The sequence below is a fragment of the Globicephala melas genome, unplaced genomic scaffold (assembly GCF_963455315.2).
Source record: "Globicephala melas unplaced genomic scaffold, mGloMel1.2 SCAFFOLD_75, whole genome shotgun sequence".
In the NCBI taxonomy this organism is placed as follows: domain Eukaryota; kingdom Metazoa; phylum Chordata; class Mammalia; order Artiodactyla; family Delphinidae; genus Globicephala; species Globicephala melas.
This window is the reverse complement of record NW_027207251.1, coordinates 503,488-519,271: the sequence shown is the minus strand read 5'-3', so window position 1 is coordinate 519,271 and position 15,784 is coordinate 503,488. Positions and strand designations below refer to the sequence as shown.

Below are 15,784 nucleotides of genomic sequence, written 5' to 3'. Positions count from 1 at the left end.
CTCCAGTGCACTGACCCCACTCTCCTAACATGTGTGCCAACCGTCTTCATTTTTATTCCAAATTAATCAAATCAAGTAATTTCAACATATAGTTATGAAGACCAACAATTTCCATATTCCTCTTTCCATATTCCTTCCAAATTCATCACATTTGCTGGTCAAGATTCCAATCTTGGAGGGCTCCAAGTACCTGCTTCTTCCATGACTGAATCTAACTAGGATATTAAATCTGGTGGGGTTCACAAATCTCCCAACATCTTTCAAATATCCCTGGCCATTGTACTATATCTAGATGATTAAGTCTTATTCTATGCCTCACAAATATTTCAGACATTCTCCATATCTTTTGACTTTTAATCGTTCTCAGTACTTTCGCCACTTTCCACAAAAGGGACCACCTTCTACTAGACACATTAATCAGATAATTTGAGGAAATTCTTCAGCTCACTGTCACAAAATCTACAAATATTCCTCACGGTTTATTCCCAAGCCCATAGTAAAAATTGAAGAATCATCTCTTCCTTGGCCAAGCTCAATATCTCCAATTGTATTTTTTTCTCTCCTGCCTCCCTGGAAACTTCATGTAATTGATTATAATTTAATTATTATTTACCTTGGTATTAAAATACAAATGCTATAAAACCCTAAAAATATCTTCCTTGAATGTTTGATATCATCAAACAACACCAGTCCTTATATAAAGCCACACAAAACCCACAGCCTGATGGGCTGTTTGTAGGTTAAACATATTTATATAAAGACTAATCCTCCAGCTGCAATTCTCTTCCCAGAACTGGCCACAATTCACAAAACAGTGAGACCTCCGGCCAAGGCATCAAGACTGCTTTTGGAGGTTTTTAGAATATTAGCAAATTAAAGGAATCTCTTATACTTTCCTTACATGTATCTAAGTGGTTAACGTGTCAAGAAGGAAAAGTTTGTGTTAGGGAAGTTGTTCCTTGATTAGATTTATCCTGATTGGCGTCCAGATTAAAGGAGTTCTTTATGATTATAAAATATATGAGGTTATCAGATCTATTAACAGGAGCCCACAGACAATTCTATGCCTGATTCTATAGAAAGAGACTAAAACTTTGAACTCAGGAGTGTGGTTGTTGCATACTTAAGTAAAGACACAAACACAGTTTTCCCACACATTTTGTTTCTGGTGATTACTAAATAAAATTTTCCCCAGGACGAATCAAAGTCATTTATTATTCAAAGAATTATTAATTTAAAGATAGTTATTTAATTTGATTAAAGAACATTGGTCACAGGCCATCTGAGAGTAGATTAGATTACTGTGTACATGGAATTTCTGTGCATTTACAATCCTTATGTAATAGTCAAGAGAAACTTGCTTTATGACTCTACGGTTTACTTTTCTGCAATTGGTGCAGAGAGGAAAACAGGAAAAAAAGAAAAGAAAAAATAAAGATGAGTAGAGATATCGCGAAATACTACGTGTGTTGCCTGTACGTTCTATTCAAGACAACAGAGAGAGGAGAGTTACTTAGCTAGTAATTTAAAGAAGGAATCTCTGAGGCACTGACATTTAACCTGAAAGTGAAGCAGTATAAGTGTAGCTGGAACTATATATGTGTATATCAGGGAGGAGATGAACAGAGACGAGAGCGCTCATTGTAGAGATAAAATCGATGCTTGGTTCTGTTTGTGTTGTTCTGGGACGTTGTGTCAATGACTGAGCCCCAAATAATTAGTGGAGCCGCTATCTGAAACTGCAGAAGAGAGGAGTAATAGTTTCTATTTGGGGAGGAAGTCCTGGCTTCTGTCTGATATACATTTCATTGTAGGTGTCTGCTTCCCATGCAATTATGGATGAGACCTCATAAATGAAATCTAGCATTCGTTTTTACGCATTATTATCATAGTGGTAACAGCCATAGACTGAATAATTATAACAGTTTTCGAAGATGGTGTATATAGTAAAAAGAGAGAAGAGGGTTACAATGGAGTCTTGAGATGTTGAAATAGTATTGTTTGAGGAGAACCGTGCAGAGTACACTGGCAGGAACTGACTAGTTTAAAGGCAGTGGGGAGTTTGTGATGTCAGAGGACCTTGGAAATATAAATTTCCTGACGGAGGTCATAGTCCAATTCTGCTTGGGTTCAAGTAAAATACTGAGAAACATTCATTGGATTTAATCACGGAGAGATAACTATAATGTTATAAAGGTTTATGTATACGCAAGTCAACAGTAACAGGGAGATCAACCCTAGTAAATCAAACTGTGGGAGGGGCGCCCAGAGATTGTCACTAATCCTGTACTGCTCTTTCAGTTTACTTTGGAAAGAGGAAATTCATTGGGCAGGAAGTAGAGATAAATTGGTTCAGAGATTTTGTTTCAAGAATGAAGAAACTGAGGGGCTTCCCTGGTGGCTCAGTGGTTGAGAGTCCGCCTGCTGATGCAGGGGACACAGGTTCGTGCCCCGGTCCGAGAAGATCCCACATGCCGCGGAGTGGCTGGGCCCGTGAGCCATGGCCGCTGAGCCTGCGCATCCGGAGCCTGTGCTCCGCAACGGGAGAGGCCACAGCAGTTAGAGGCCCGTGTACCGCAAAAAAAAAAAAAAAAAAAAAAAAAGAATGAAGAAACTGAAAAAGATGAAAGGGAATGGACTGGGAAGAGATGGGTGTTAGCTGGTAGAAGAGCTTCAGTTTACAATTAATAATAAAATATCCTCCAGAGAGCAGGAGGGAAGGGGATACATTTGAGAAAAATGGGCTTATCCAGGAGTAGAAATGACTTTCAGTTTAAACAGGAGCGGCATCGCCAATGGGTGAAGATTCAGGAATAGGTGTTGACTTCATGACAGTGAGCTGACACATTTCTTCGAATATTCTACTTCATCTGCATGGTAGGAGGTGAACACACTGTTGAAAGTGAGGGAAGGTGAGAATTTCAGGGATTCAAAAAAACAAGGGGAACATTCGAAGTGCGTGCAAAGCATGGGAGAATGGTTTATGATCACGTCCTGGTAGGATGCAGATATTTATAAAACTCATTGGGAGATACGTATGATAGATGCAGCCACAGGAAGCGGAGTCTTTTTGTCATCTCTGATTGGGGTCTTGATCATCAGCTGTGCTGAGAGGTCAGAGGGACCTGAGAATTGTTCCATAAAACTCAGGAGACATGGGAATGATCGGGAGGCTGGGTCAATGCACTGGAGGATTCCTGTGTTGGGAGAACCTAAGCACGGTAGTCATTGTGTGAACAGACTGGAGGGGAAGTGTTATGATAACAGGGAGGATTCCAACCACTGATTTGATAGGCGACATATCCAGGTGAAATTTGAATCTGGGATCCACACCTCAACACCAGCATATTTAGGAATTTGAGATTCAGAAACAGCCTGAGCTACGTTTGAATTCTAGCTCTGTCATTTTCTAGCTGCATGATCTTCTCACATAAGCAAAATTTCAGAACCTAGCTTATGTTACTTGTTAATAGGTAACTAATCTATAAGTAACAGGGTTGTACGAAAGATAAATGAGCAAACGTAGGTAAACCTCAATCACAGGGTCTCAAAAGGAATGTTTTATCTTTTCAGGATCTCAGGATCAAAGGGCTGTGATCCACCCCTCTTCCTGACACATTATCAGTATTTGTCTATGCAGTAGTTAATGATTAACATTGACTTAGGTAGCACTTGACAGTTGACACATACTTTCCTATAGAAAAATTATGAAGTGAAGAATGTTTCTCCCCATGACATTTAGTAGGACAGAACTCCACCTACTCTTTCACTAATGTATCTGAAGGTGTCGACTAAATTTCACCCCAAATTAAACTTCACTCTATATTTGATGAGCGTGTCTGCCATGTGTGGATTGTGGTACCCAACAGTGGGCTTATGATGTGCGTACTCCTGCTGCTTTCCTGTGCAAGGGGTTTTTAGCCCTGATTTGTGTGACAAGACCTTCCAACAAGACATGAGTCCCTGGATTGTTTTCCCCACCATGAAGTAGATCCAAAGTGGCCTGGCCACATGGTCCAAGGCCATGGAGGGCAGCAATAGGGTTGAGGCCCTCATGTTGCCTGATTCCCACATGGGGAGGAACCAAGGTGACTAAGGGCAAGGGCATCCGGGGTGTGGGGAGAGGGCACAGCAGGGAGGGTGGGGCCTCTGAAGCACTGGGGCGGGTGTTGGAGAAAAAATCCTGGTGCGTTTGATCAAGAATTATTTCATGAAACATTTGAGAGTGGTGTTCTTTCTGTGGAGTCAACATTCCCCAACTGATCATTGTGCGGGTTTCCTGCAGTTTGGTGTAACTCCTAGGAAATGAACATTAATGAAATAACTCTGAAAAAGTAGCTCTAATAAAAGTACAACACCCAAGAATTTTCATGTTTTATGTGTAAATGAAAATATTACTGTCTTGATTATGTGCAGTAGCCTACACTGCCTTATTGTTGACCCTGGAGAGAGGGGGTTCACCATATCTACACATGCCTGGGGGTTAGGTGGTAGAGCTCATTCCCAGGTGAGTGGCTGGGGATTCATGCCTGGAATGCCTAACAATGCTTTAAATGCCTGGATTCTCTTGGTTGCTTTCCCTTTCCTCATCTTTACCTGCTCAGTTTTTCATCTGACCCTGCATAAGTATGCAGAGGCGGACAAGTGTTGGCTGAGTTCCTTACAATGAAACAACAGGTGAGAAGAGACTTATTTTTATTCTTGAATTGGTCCCTCTTTTGCCAAATGGTCAGGTTTCTCCTTTTGGCCTGGATCTTCTAAGTGCACCCATGAAATACTAATGCCAGTTATGTTCACCACCCTGTTAGGGAGACTGATGTGGAAATAATCTCCTTCCGTCATTCACACCCACTTGTTCCAGACTCCATTAAGGCTGTGACTTCACAGAAGACATGGGAGAGATTTTCACTAAAAACAATAAATACAGCCCTTAGCCTCAGTAAAGAAAAATTCCCTAATTACCATGTGAATGACAACAGCCTTAGGTGTGTGGTGAACACAGGTGATAGTAATGAGAGAAACAAGTTTGCAGACCCAGGGTGGGGGTGGGGGAGTGGGGGGTGGAGCAGATATGAAAGGTGCTGGTGTGGAGGTGGATGCTGGACAATAAAGAGTAATGAGGAATTGTTTACTATTTCTAATTTTTTAAATATTAAGCTTTTTATAGACTATATTTGAACATTTTTAAGTCTACGAAAGGAGATAAATAAAATTTCCTTCCTTCACAATAACTCAATTATCCTATGTGTACTTTTCTTTTTAAAGAGTTTCCTATTTATTTATTTATTATTTATTTTTGGCTGTGTTGGGTCTTTGTTGCTGAGCACGGGCTTTCTCTACTTGCAGTGAGTGGGGGCTACTCTTCTTTGAGGGGCACGGATTCCTCATTGCCGTGTCTTCTCTTATTGCTGAGCACGGGCTCCAGGCGCGCATGCTCAGTAGTTGTGGTTCACGGTCTTGGCCATTCCGCGGCACGTGGGATCCTCCCAGACCAGAGATCAAACCCATGTTTCCTGCATTGGCAGGTGGACTCTCAACCACTGTGCCACCAGGGAGGTCACTCCCTATGTGTTCTTCACCTTTGCTCAAACTTGAAAATTGAATGTAACATATGCAGATTATTTTCTTAATTGTAAGTGTGCATTGAGGAGAAAGTGTATGATAGACAGAATGAAATGTAGGGCACTGGACAGCAAATGACAGATTAGGGAGCTCCAAGCCCTCACTCCCCGCCAGTAACATCAATACAGCCACCAGGGTTTGTCAGCACAGGGGACCCAAGAAGTGGCAACAATGATTTCTTTTCTGCTCCCACCACTCTCTGACCTGGCAGGAGTACAGATTACCTGACGATATGTGTGTGTGCGTGTGCGTTTCTTTTTTCTTGGTGCCACAGCTGGACTTGCTGATTGAGCCTGCGTGTTTTAAGAAAGCAATGGCCATGTTGCGCTAACAATACAGTGGACCCTCCGTCGCTCTTGTGTCTTTGGGAGTTGAGTGCACACAAAATTTGTATGATGGATCCAGGCGCGAACTTCCAGTTGTCCTCTTGGCTCATACCTGCTATGTCAGGGGAATGTCCTTCCCTTGGGAAATCAGCTCAAAGCTTTTGGAGAGAAAGGCTGCACAGGTGTAGGTTGGGACCAGCAACCCTTGGCATGGACGACTGGGCAAACCAAGTGAATTACTAAGAGTTCCTGATATGAGGAAAGAGGCTGAGGACATAGGGAGGCCAGGCCTGCAGAGTGTAAGTTCTTCTTGCCTGTAGGTAGCTCTGGGTGTGGGTGGAGGAGAGATATTGAGGGGCTGAGATGCCAGCTGCCTGTCCCAGGACTGCAGAAGGAGGGGGCAGAAAAGCAGGAAGTGTGGCTCATGTTTGTTTCTGACACACTCATTCTTCTGGTTCTTGACTCCAGGCTGTAAGGAGGAATTTACTCTTGTTTTGCAAAGTTGCTTTACCTATTCCAATCCTCTACTTTTCCATTTACTCTTTTCAAAAGATATATATAAACTCGCTATTTTCATTAAACAGCTGGTCATCAACATTTTTTCCAAGTCAATACCTATACATCTAGCTCATTTTTTTAAAAAAATCAATAAACCAAAGCACAAAGTGATATTACTGTATTGTCTGAATGTACTTGAAATTTACTTACCTGGTCCCTCTCATTGGCTGTTTTCTAAATGTTCTGTTCTTAAGTAATACTGATATCAATATTCTTAGTACACATGTATTTGCACAAATGTTCCCACCTACCCACTTCTTGTCATTTGACTTTGGAATATGTAAAGATCAATTAGGTGGTCAAGTTATCAATCGTTTCCTTTATGGTTTCTGGGCCCTGGTTTTTATGTTTTAGTAACATCTCCACTCTGCAATTACAGAATAAAATGTCGTCCGTGTTTTCTATTGGTACGTTCATGGTTTCAGCTTACAGTTCACGCAGTCCATCCCCCTGCAGAATTTTCCTTGTTTACAGCGGCCGGCGGCCCAGGAATAGCGTGAAGAGCGCGTCTCCTTCGCGGCAGCCTCCCGGCACCATCCTCCCAGCTCCTCGTCTCCCGTCTGCTGCCGGGGTCGCGCCGTGTCGTGCCGAGCCGGGCGCTAGCTCCGAGGCGGACTCCCCGAGACGAGCTCGGGCGTTTGGGCGGCCGGCACTGCACCCTCGCCTTTCGGCGATCGGGATCCGGCCCGGGGACGTTCGAGCCGGTGGTCGGGCGCCACCTGGCGGCCGCTTTTATATCGTCCCTTGTCTCCGGAGCTTCGGCGATCTTCGCGAGAGCTGACATTCGGACGCCGGGCGCGAGGCAGCGTTCCGGGAGCCCGGCTATGCGTGTGGCGACTGTCCCGGTGGTCCCGGGGCATGGGCTCCTCCTGCGTTCGCTGGAGATTGGGTGTGTAGGTTTACGAGGATGTGAGCGTTGCCTCGCTCCCTAGTGTGGTGTGAGGGCTGCCTGGCTTGGTCGACCAGCAACCGCCCGTGCCCCTCTGGCCACGGAAACTGAGCGGACTCGACCCTACCTGGGCCGCCCGCCGCGTTGTGTAGGGAGAGGGTCTTGCGAGCCCTCCGGAGGGCCTGAGGCTTGATGGTCCGCTTTTCTGAGTCAATTTAGGGGCGTTCATTTTCTACCACTTGGGTCCACCAGCGTCCCACTCCGGACGTGGTGAACGCACCGGGCACGGGCGCTGAGGCTGCTGGAGGGCCCGATGAGCATGTTGGATGGCGCGCTTGGGTCCCGGTCTCCGGCGCATGGGCGCTTGCTGCTCTCGCGGGATTTGGACGGGCAGACATTCGTAGTGTGAGGACGGCGCTGTGCTCCCTAGAAGTTCTTGAGTGGTGGGTCTGGGCGGTTCGACCGGCACTCCCTTGTGTCCCTCGCGCGTGAAACGCCCACATTGAAGCACGTGGTCAAGAGAGGGTATCCATCCCCGGAGTCGTCCGTGTGGCCCGGTGGTCGTACTTCCGCTTGCCAAGTGTCGCCTGAGAGGTTCAAAGTCTCCTACGGACGTGGACGCCGCCAAGTTTCCCCCGGCCTTCTCTCTTGATCCCGTTCGCCCTTTTTCCCAAATATGTTTTTCTCCGCAGTGTGTAGGGCCCGAATGGCGTAAGGAGGAGGCACTGGAAGTGCGACCTCGGCCTTCACGTCCTCCTTCCCACGGGACCGCCACGCCCCGTCCAATAGGACGCCCAGTGCTGCTTCTTGGCCGCCTTGGGAAAACGGTGCGTCCCGGTCCCGTCGCCGTGGTGGAGCTCCTCCCCTGCGGCCACTTTCTCCGAAAACCGCAAGAAGTGGTCATGGGGCTCCGCAGACGGTATTCCCCTGCAAGCCGAGCTGCGTCTACGGGGGAGCGCCCGGCGTCCCCACTTCTGTTGGCCTCGTCGGCGAAGCGCTTGTGTGCATCAGGTCCTCTCACCACAGGTGAAAGCAAGGACAGTCGAGGCGAGAGGGGAGGGCGCTCCAGGCGCAGCCACGGTTCCGCCTGTGGCTTGGTGGTTGGAGAAGCCTAACAAATGGGGAAATGGGAAGGTGCCTGGGGCGTCTGGTGATGGTCGTGAGGAGGCATGAGGCGATGCGCGGTCCTGCGTGGGCGCGGTTGTCAGAGGCTCCTCGTGAGAATCTCGTACCGGAATTGCCTCTGAACGAGCGTGTGGACGAAGAGACAACCCGTGGAGAAAAATGGGACCTGTGGTGGGCCAGAGGGGATGAGTTCGGACGGGTGGAGGCGCATCTTCTCTTCCGTGCCATCCAGATCTATCCCGGTGGTTTTTCCTCCATTTGGTTGTTACCTGGCGTCTGCTGCTGCAAGGAAAACTAGATGACCATACAGCGTTGTCGTGGCAAGAAACAATTTCAGTGACTTGAGAATTTGTTTTGAGATCCACTAGTGTAGACACTGGTGAAGTGAGAAATTCCGAGATCTACAGAACTGAAAATTACTATTGTTACTCAACAGCATTGTAATTACCATTGTTTGTAATTAGTGATAAAACAGTAAAGTTGAGTCACACAGAAGCTGACTAATTCGGGATGATCAAAGAGGGGTTTTCAGTATTTCTAAATCCTGCTAAATGGGCAGAGAGCAAGGTGGAGACAGCAGGTATGTGCCAGCTAAGGCTGTGCCAGGTAAGGTTGTAACCTGTGTGAGAATAAAGAGAGGTGCTGAGCAGATTATGGAGGGTTTCTGAATGGTACAAGAGGCTGGAAAGCATTCTTAAAGATATGTGGGGGGATAGATCTGATAAGTTGCAGTTTACAGAAAGAGAAAGGCTCATTGCTAGTCTCCACAGAAGGATTCAGCAACAGAGTATCTTATCAAATGCTCTGTTAAAAACACTGCAGTTTATAAATCCTTTAGAAACATACCTTACACATTTGCTAGCAGCAGAATTATGCATTGCTGCATTGTTTGTAATATAAACAGATTATTGAATATCAGCGTGCATCCCAACGTGGATTGGCAAAGTGCATTATAGTACGTCATCCATTCAGTGCACTGTCGTGCAGGAAACGATGTCTTGATAGAGGATAATTTGCAAGATACTGTCAAATGAATAAAAGCAAGCTATAACAACACCGTGCCTAGTATTCTATTTGTGTTTTTAATTAGGGTGCCAAGGAGAAATGTATATTCATATTTGCTTGTATGCACATAAAGACACTCTGGAAGTTTGCAGTGGGAAACCAGATGCATGGCTACCTGTGGAGGGCAGGGGCTCCTGGGCAAAGAGGGGGAGGCAGTGCAGGGCACAATGTAATGCAATTTTCAGGACCTTCAACCATGTACATGTATTACAACCTCTCTAGAAATCCAAGAAATTGAATTTTTTAAACCTCCAAGGATTAAAATGCATTTACTATTTCTACCAACTGAGTACATGTCAAGTTTGTTTCACCATGGAGCTATGCCTTCTCTAAAGTGTCTACTCAAGACTTCCATGGTGATTTTGACTATTTTCCCTTACTTTGGAAGCAGACAAAGAAAACCAGGGGAATCAACGGATGTGTAGTTCATCAGCCCGTGCAGTGGCTCCCCTGCGTTTTTCTTTCAAATAGTTTATACACTGTTTTTTGGTGCTATTTTCATAAGTTTTATTTGCAAGATAGAGGAGAAATAAAGCTGTATTAGGGTTTTCCTAGGGTTGCCAGAACAAGATAGTGCAGACTGGGAGGCTTAATTTTCTCACAGCTCTGGAGGCTTTGAGTTCAAGATCAAGGTGTCTACAGGTTCAGTTTCTTCTGAGGCCTCTCTCCCTTGCTTGCAGGTGGCTGCATTCTTGCTGCATCCTCAGATGGACTTAACTCTATGAGCTGAGTGTGCATGGCTGTGTCTTAATCTTCTCATAGGGGCACAGCTCTGGGTTAGGGCTCACCCTTGTGACCCATTTTAACTTCATCATCTCTCCTAAGGCCCTATTCCCAAATGCAGTCACATTCTGAGATACAAGAGTCTGGACTTCAATATGTGAACTTATAGGGTTTCAGTTCAGACCTTAAGGGAAACTGCTCCCCGTTGGTTGAAGCAGAAATCTCAGAGGAGAGAGGAGTCTTCCCACATGGCCTAGAACTTCCTGACACAGCCAAGTCGTGACCCATAAGCCTGATTCCGTGGTTTTGCATGTCTCTGTGACACAGAGTGGAGGTCAGGGAATGACTAAGGAATTATGTCCTCAGTACATTGTCACTAAATATTTCTGCCTTTTGGAGGCCAGATGTTCACAAAAGTAAAGAAGTTATGTTCTGCTCAGCAAGTTTCGGCCTTGGAAGTACACAACACACTGAGGAATCAGCCTAAGTGTCTCCCATATCCTGATCAGGCCACGGACACAGGAGCAGGAGACAGCCATTAGAGGCCACAGCCTTGCTGGGAAGCAGGTGCATCACCAGTTTAGCTCAATCAGATCTGTGTTCTAGGTGCTGAGCTTGAGGAAGGTGTCAGTCCTGGGACACTGTGGACACGATGCAGAAAAATTACCTTAAACCCTGAGTCATACTTAAATAGAAAAACTGTGAGATATTAATTCTTATTGCCTCCACTGAGCTATAAACTTGGTGAAGGTGGTTATGTTATACGTTTCACCTCTTAGTCTCCAGAAAATTCCACATGCTGGAATCCTGGAGACTCTCAATAAATATTTGTTACTTTAATGAGTGGTGTGTGAGAGAGCTACCTGCTTTTTCTTGAAGACGCTTGTCCTATGATAATTTACAAAATCCAGAACACTTGGGAGATATGTTCTCCCTTAAGTATCTGATGGATACTGTGGACCCTCCACCTAGTAATGCACATGCACAGACACAAACACATTGCTGCAGTCGGCCTCAAGTGTTCTATTTCCCTCTTTCCAAGCTCATAGACCAACCCTTTAGCCTTCTATATATATGGGCTTTATACTCGTTTTGTGTGTGTGGGTGTGTGCGTACATCAAGAAAGAAAAAGTTAATGGATTTGAAGGGAGAGAACACGTCATGTAACTCCTGCCCTCTCTCAAGCCAATCCGACAGCAGATAAACTTAGGACATAGGCATTCTTCACGGGGACCATCTCTTTTCCCCAGGTCTTTATTTTTATTTTTAACATCTTTATTGGAGTATTATTGCTTTACACTGGTGTGTTAATTTCTGCTTTTATAACAAAGTGAATCAGCTCTATAGCCTGGTCCTTATTGATCAGCACGATTCTCATTGGAGGAAGAATGGAACTCGGGAGGGGAACCAAGTCCCTCTGACTTCCCTGGCTCAGGGTGCAGAGGGTGGGAGGGGTGCCCCAGCCCCTGCCCCTGCTCCCTGCCTCTGGTTACTCCCTGAAATGTAGGGGCCACATCCTCAGCTGCAGAAGCAGAAAAGCCACTCCTCTTTTTGCTTAGTGTTCTCATGCAATATCTCTTCCAATATTTTCACTTTCAGTATATGAATGTCCTTACTTCTGAGTGAGGCTCTTGTAGACAACATATAGTTGAACCCTTTTTATGTCTAGCTTGTCCATCTTTGTTTTTTTAATGTTATTAAATATTCACCTATATTTTAGTATGAAACTTATAATTTTATTTCTTTATATTTAAATCTTTAAGACCTACATAATTTATCTTAGTATCCAAATTGGTTTAAAAACAGCCACCCCTGACTCTGTATATTAAATAATTCAACCATTTTACACTTAAAACGACATCCCTATCACATATTAAATGTTTGTTTTTCCTTTTCCTCCTATGTCATAAGAATGTCCAGAGGAACTGAATTTAGTTGACTTCTTTAACTGTATAGACTACGTAGGTGTATTATATGAGAAGGCCATAGCAGGAGAGAAATATAATTCTACACACTAGTATGTATTCTAGACTGACTAGTCTCTTTGACCATCAGACTATTTCTACTTGGCTTTGTATTTCCAGTGAAGTTACACTTTCATATCTGCATGGATAGCATGGCTTAAAATGCCCTGTACATCCTCAATATACCTGTAAATTCATTTATCAACATCATTCAGTGCCTACTGTGTACATGCACCAAGCTAAGGAGTGAACCAGACAAATACAACTCTTCCCACAATGTGGCACGAATATTATCTGGTAGAAGACAATCCTTAAATATTCACACCAATAATCCATCACAGCTGTGTTTGGTGCTACAAAGTATACCCTTTGCAGCTGAGAAGTCTCGTTTCCAGATCCGTTCACTTCTGCATACTTTGAGTGCACAGCCGATTTCCAATTCCCAATGAAAAATACCAGAAGGAACTTGGAGAATTATCTTCAGAGTATTTACAAGATGTTATAAGCTAATGAGAGGAGTAGGAAAAAATAATTAAAACAAACCCCTAAAATATTAGGCAACAAAGTCTCATGAGCTCAATTCACTTGGAGACAGTCCTTTAAACTCTCAGGTCTATATCCTGAGCAAAGCCAGGCCCATGGCAGATGAGGTCCCAAACAAGTTAAATAAGATCAAGAATGTGGCAGAAAGGCAACTCCAATGCAGGATCATTTTGCCTTTTGAAAGGGAAAACCTGTTACTACCTCTTTATGTACTGTGCCCTATTTTCCTGGGGTGTTCTTATTCTCTACAATTAATAGGTTTCAAAACTGTGGGCAACTGGAAGGAATAATTTTATTAGCTGAAACAAACAAAAAATTCCTTTATGAGAAAAAGAAAACCCAAAAAAACCACAAAATTTTCCAACCAGCAAATTTTACATGCATTGAGAGGCTACAGAGTCACTGACAGCGATTAAACTACAGAGCACCAGTTTTCCAGCTCAAACTGGAAAGGATTTGTTTTTTTTTAATTAAAGTAGATATGTCTGGGCTTCCCTGGTGGCGCAGTGATTGAGAGTCCGCCTGCCGATGCAGGGGACACGGGTTCGTGCCCTGGTCCGGGAGGATCCCACATGCCGCGGAGCGGCTGGGCCTGTGGGCCATGGCTGCTGAGCCTGCGCGTCCGGAGCCTGTGCTCCGCAATGGGAGAGGCCACAGCAGTGAGAGGCCCGCGTACCGCAAAAAAAAAAAAAAAAAAAAAAAAGTAGATATGTCTGAGGGCATCTAAATATAATTCTTTTCTTTGTAAAAACGTTTTTCCTCGGGGTGGGATAGGGAGGGTGGAAGGGAGACGCAAGAGGGAGGGGACATGGGCACACATGTATACATACATATAGCTGATTCACTCTGTTACAGACCAGAAACCAACACAACATTGTGAAGAAACTATACTCCAATAAAGATGTTTTTAAAAAAAAAGTTCTCCCTCAATGAACCCATTTTGATGGTAAAAAATAAATATGACTTTATAATAACCTAAAAAGAAACCCAACCTAAGTTTTTGTTTTGTTTTGTTTTTTCAGTACGCGGGCCTCTCACTGATGTGGCCTCTCCCGTTGCGGAGCACAGGCTCCGGATGCGCAGGCTCAGCGGCCATGGCTCACGGGCCCAGCCACTCCGTGCATATGGGATCCTCCTGGACCGGAGCATGAACCCGTGTCCCCTGCATTGGCAGGCGGACTCTCAACCACTGCACCACCAGGGAAGCCCCAAGAGGCCAATTTAAAACAAAAACAAATGGGTAACTTGTATTTTTACTTTAAAATAAGTTTGAGATTTCTGAAGTCTATGCTGATGAAAGAGGATGCCAACAAATTCACTCATCACCATACATAAAGTTAAGCTTTCTAAACTAAACCTCTTTAGCATGAGATCAAAAACAGTCTGCTCTTAGAAGAGTCCCCAAATGCTATCTCTTCCAACTCTTTAAAAGCTAGCTTCTGTTTCTCCAAGAAGCAAAATACATTCATTTTTGCAAACAAACACCATAGGTATCCGAAATGCAAAATAACCAGCAAGCCACATTCTTTTCCACAGAATTAGCGGGAACTATCACCTGTTTCTCAGATTGTTTATGTCCCTGTTTTCTTTTTTTCACTGGCAGGACGGTCCAGAACCTCTATTTTGCCTTTTCCATCTTTTGAATGAGGAAGCTTAATTGTATCGATGGTGACTTCACCTTCAGAAGAGGTGCTATCATCTTCATCCTCAAATTCTGAACTGTCCTCTGAACTGTCTTGTGAATTCTCTTGTGAACTGTCATCTTCTTTTGAATCAGACTGATTCATCTCAAACAAGATCATATACATTTGCATAACTTTTCCGAGAGTGTCAATATTTTCAATATTGAAATGACCAGGTGGTGCAGTTGATATTCCTTTCCTTAGCTTTTTGTTTGCCTGAGCCATCTGTGGGAGAAAGCTCTGTACCTGGTCCAATAGGGGACTCCTCTCTATCCGAACTGTTTGAAGAGTGGAATTCTTTCTGGAATTACGCTTGGAGTTGATGAGCAACCTGTCCCATATACCTCCGTGGCCGCCCCTGCCCTCCATCAGCAGCTCTCTAGACACCAAGACCCTGGAGCTGTCCCGGGAAAATGACGAACAGCTCGCATCAGGCTGGGATTTGCCTTGGGCCTCCCTGCTGCTCGCCTGTCTTCAGAGCAGCCCCTCCAGGCCCAGATGCCGGAAAAAGGCTGGGGACATCTTTGTTTTTTAACTGATGAGTTTAAGACATATATATATATATATATATATATATATATATATATATATATATATATAAATTACTGATATGGAATGACATTTAATTGCCAATTTGTTTTCTGTAATGTCATATAGCTTTTCTGTCCCACATTTTCTCACATACTGACATCCTTTGTTCTTACTTTTTGTACTCATTTTCAAAATTAATTTCTTTGGCTGTGCCACGTCTTAGTTGTGGCATGGGGGACCTTTGATCTTCTTTGCAGCATGCAAACTCTTAGTTGTGGCATGTGGGATTTAGTTCCCTGACCAGGGATTGAGCCCAGGCCCTCTGCATTGACAGCGCGGAGTCTTCGCCACTGGACCACCAGGATAGTCCACTGACTTGACTTACTTTTAATTTCCTTCTGTGTATATTCCATAGATAATCAATTTGTGGATACCATGGAGGTTACATATAAAATCCTATCAAACTAGCTTAAACTGATATCAACATAATTTTAATCACACGCAAAATCTCTATTACATCTCCAATTACATTACACATTAATTACATGTTATTAATGTCACAAGTCACATATGTATACATTGTTTTCTGTTAATGTAGATGTACGAATTCGTTATTTGGGGATACTATAACAAAATGCCACAGCTTGGGTAGCTTATAAACAGAAGTTTATTTCTCACTGTTCTGGAGGCTGAAGTGTGAGATCAAGGTGGTTAGGTAAAGGTCTTTTTCTGAGTCATAGACTTTTCATTATATCA

The 15,784-nt window shown here is 44.1% G+C and overlaps 1 long non-coding RNA gene and 1 pseudogene across 3 annotated transcripts in view; both read right to left on the bottom strand.

The window, feature by feature from the left end:
• The window catches only part of LOC138842533 (uncharacterized), a 53,514-nt gene that overhangs the window by 15,867 nt on the left and 21,863 nt on the right, over window positions 1–15,784 (bottom strand). The gene's annotated exons all lie outside the window — the stretch shown is intronic.
• On the bottom strand, window positions 14,061–14,881 carry LOC132595325 (NOP protein chaperone 1 pseudogene; annotated as a pseudogene).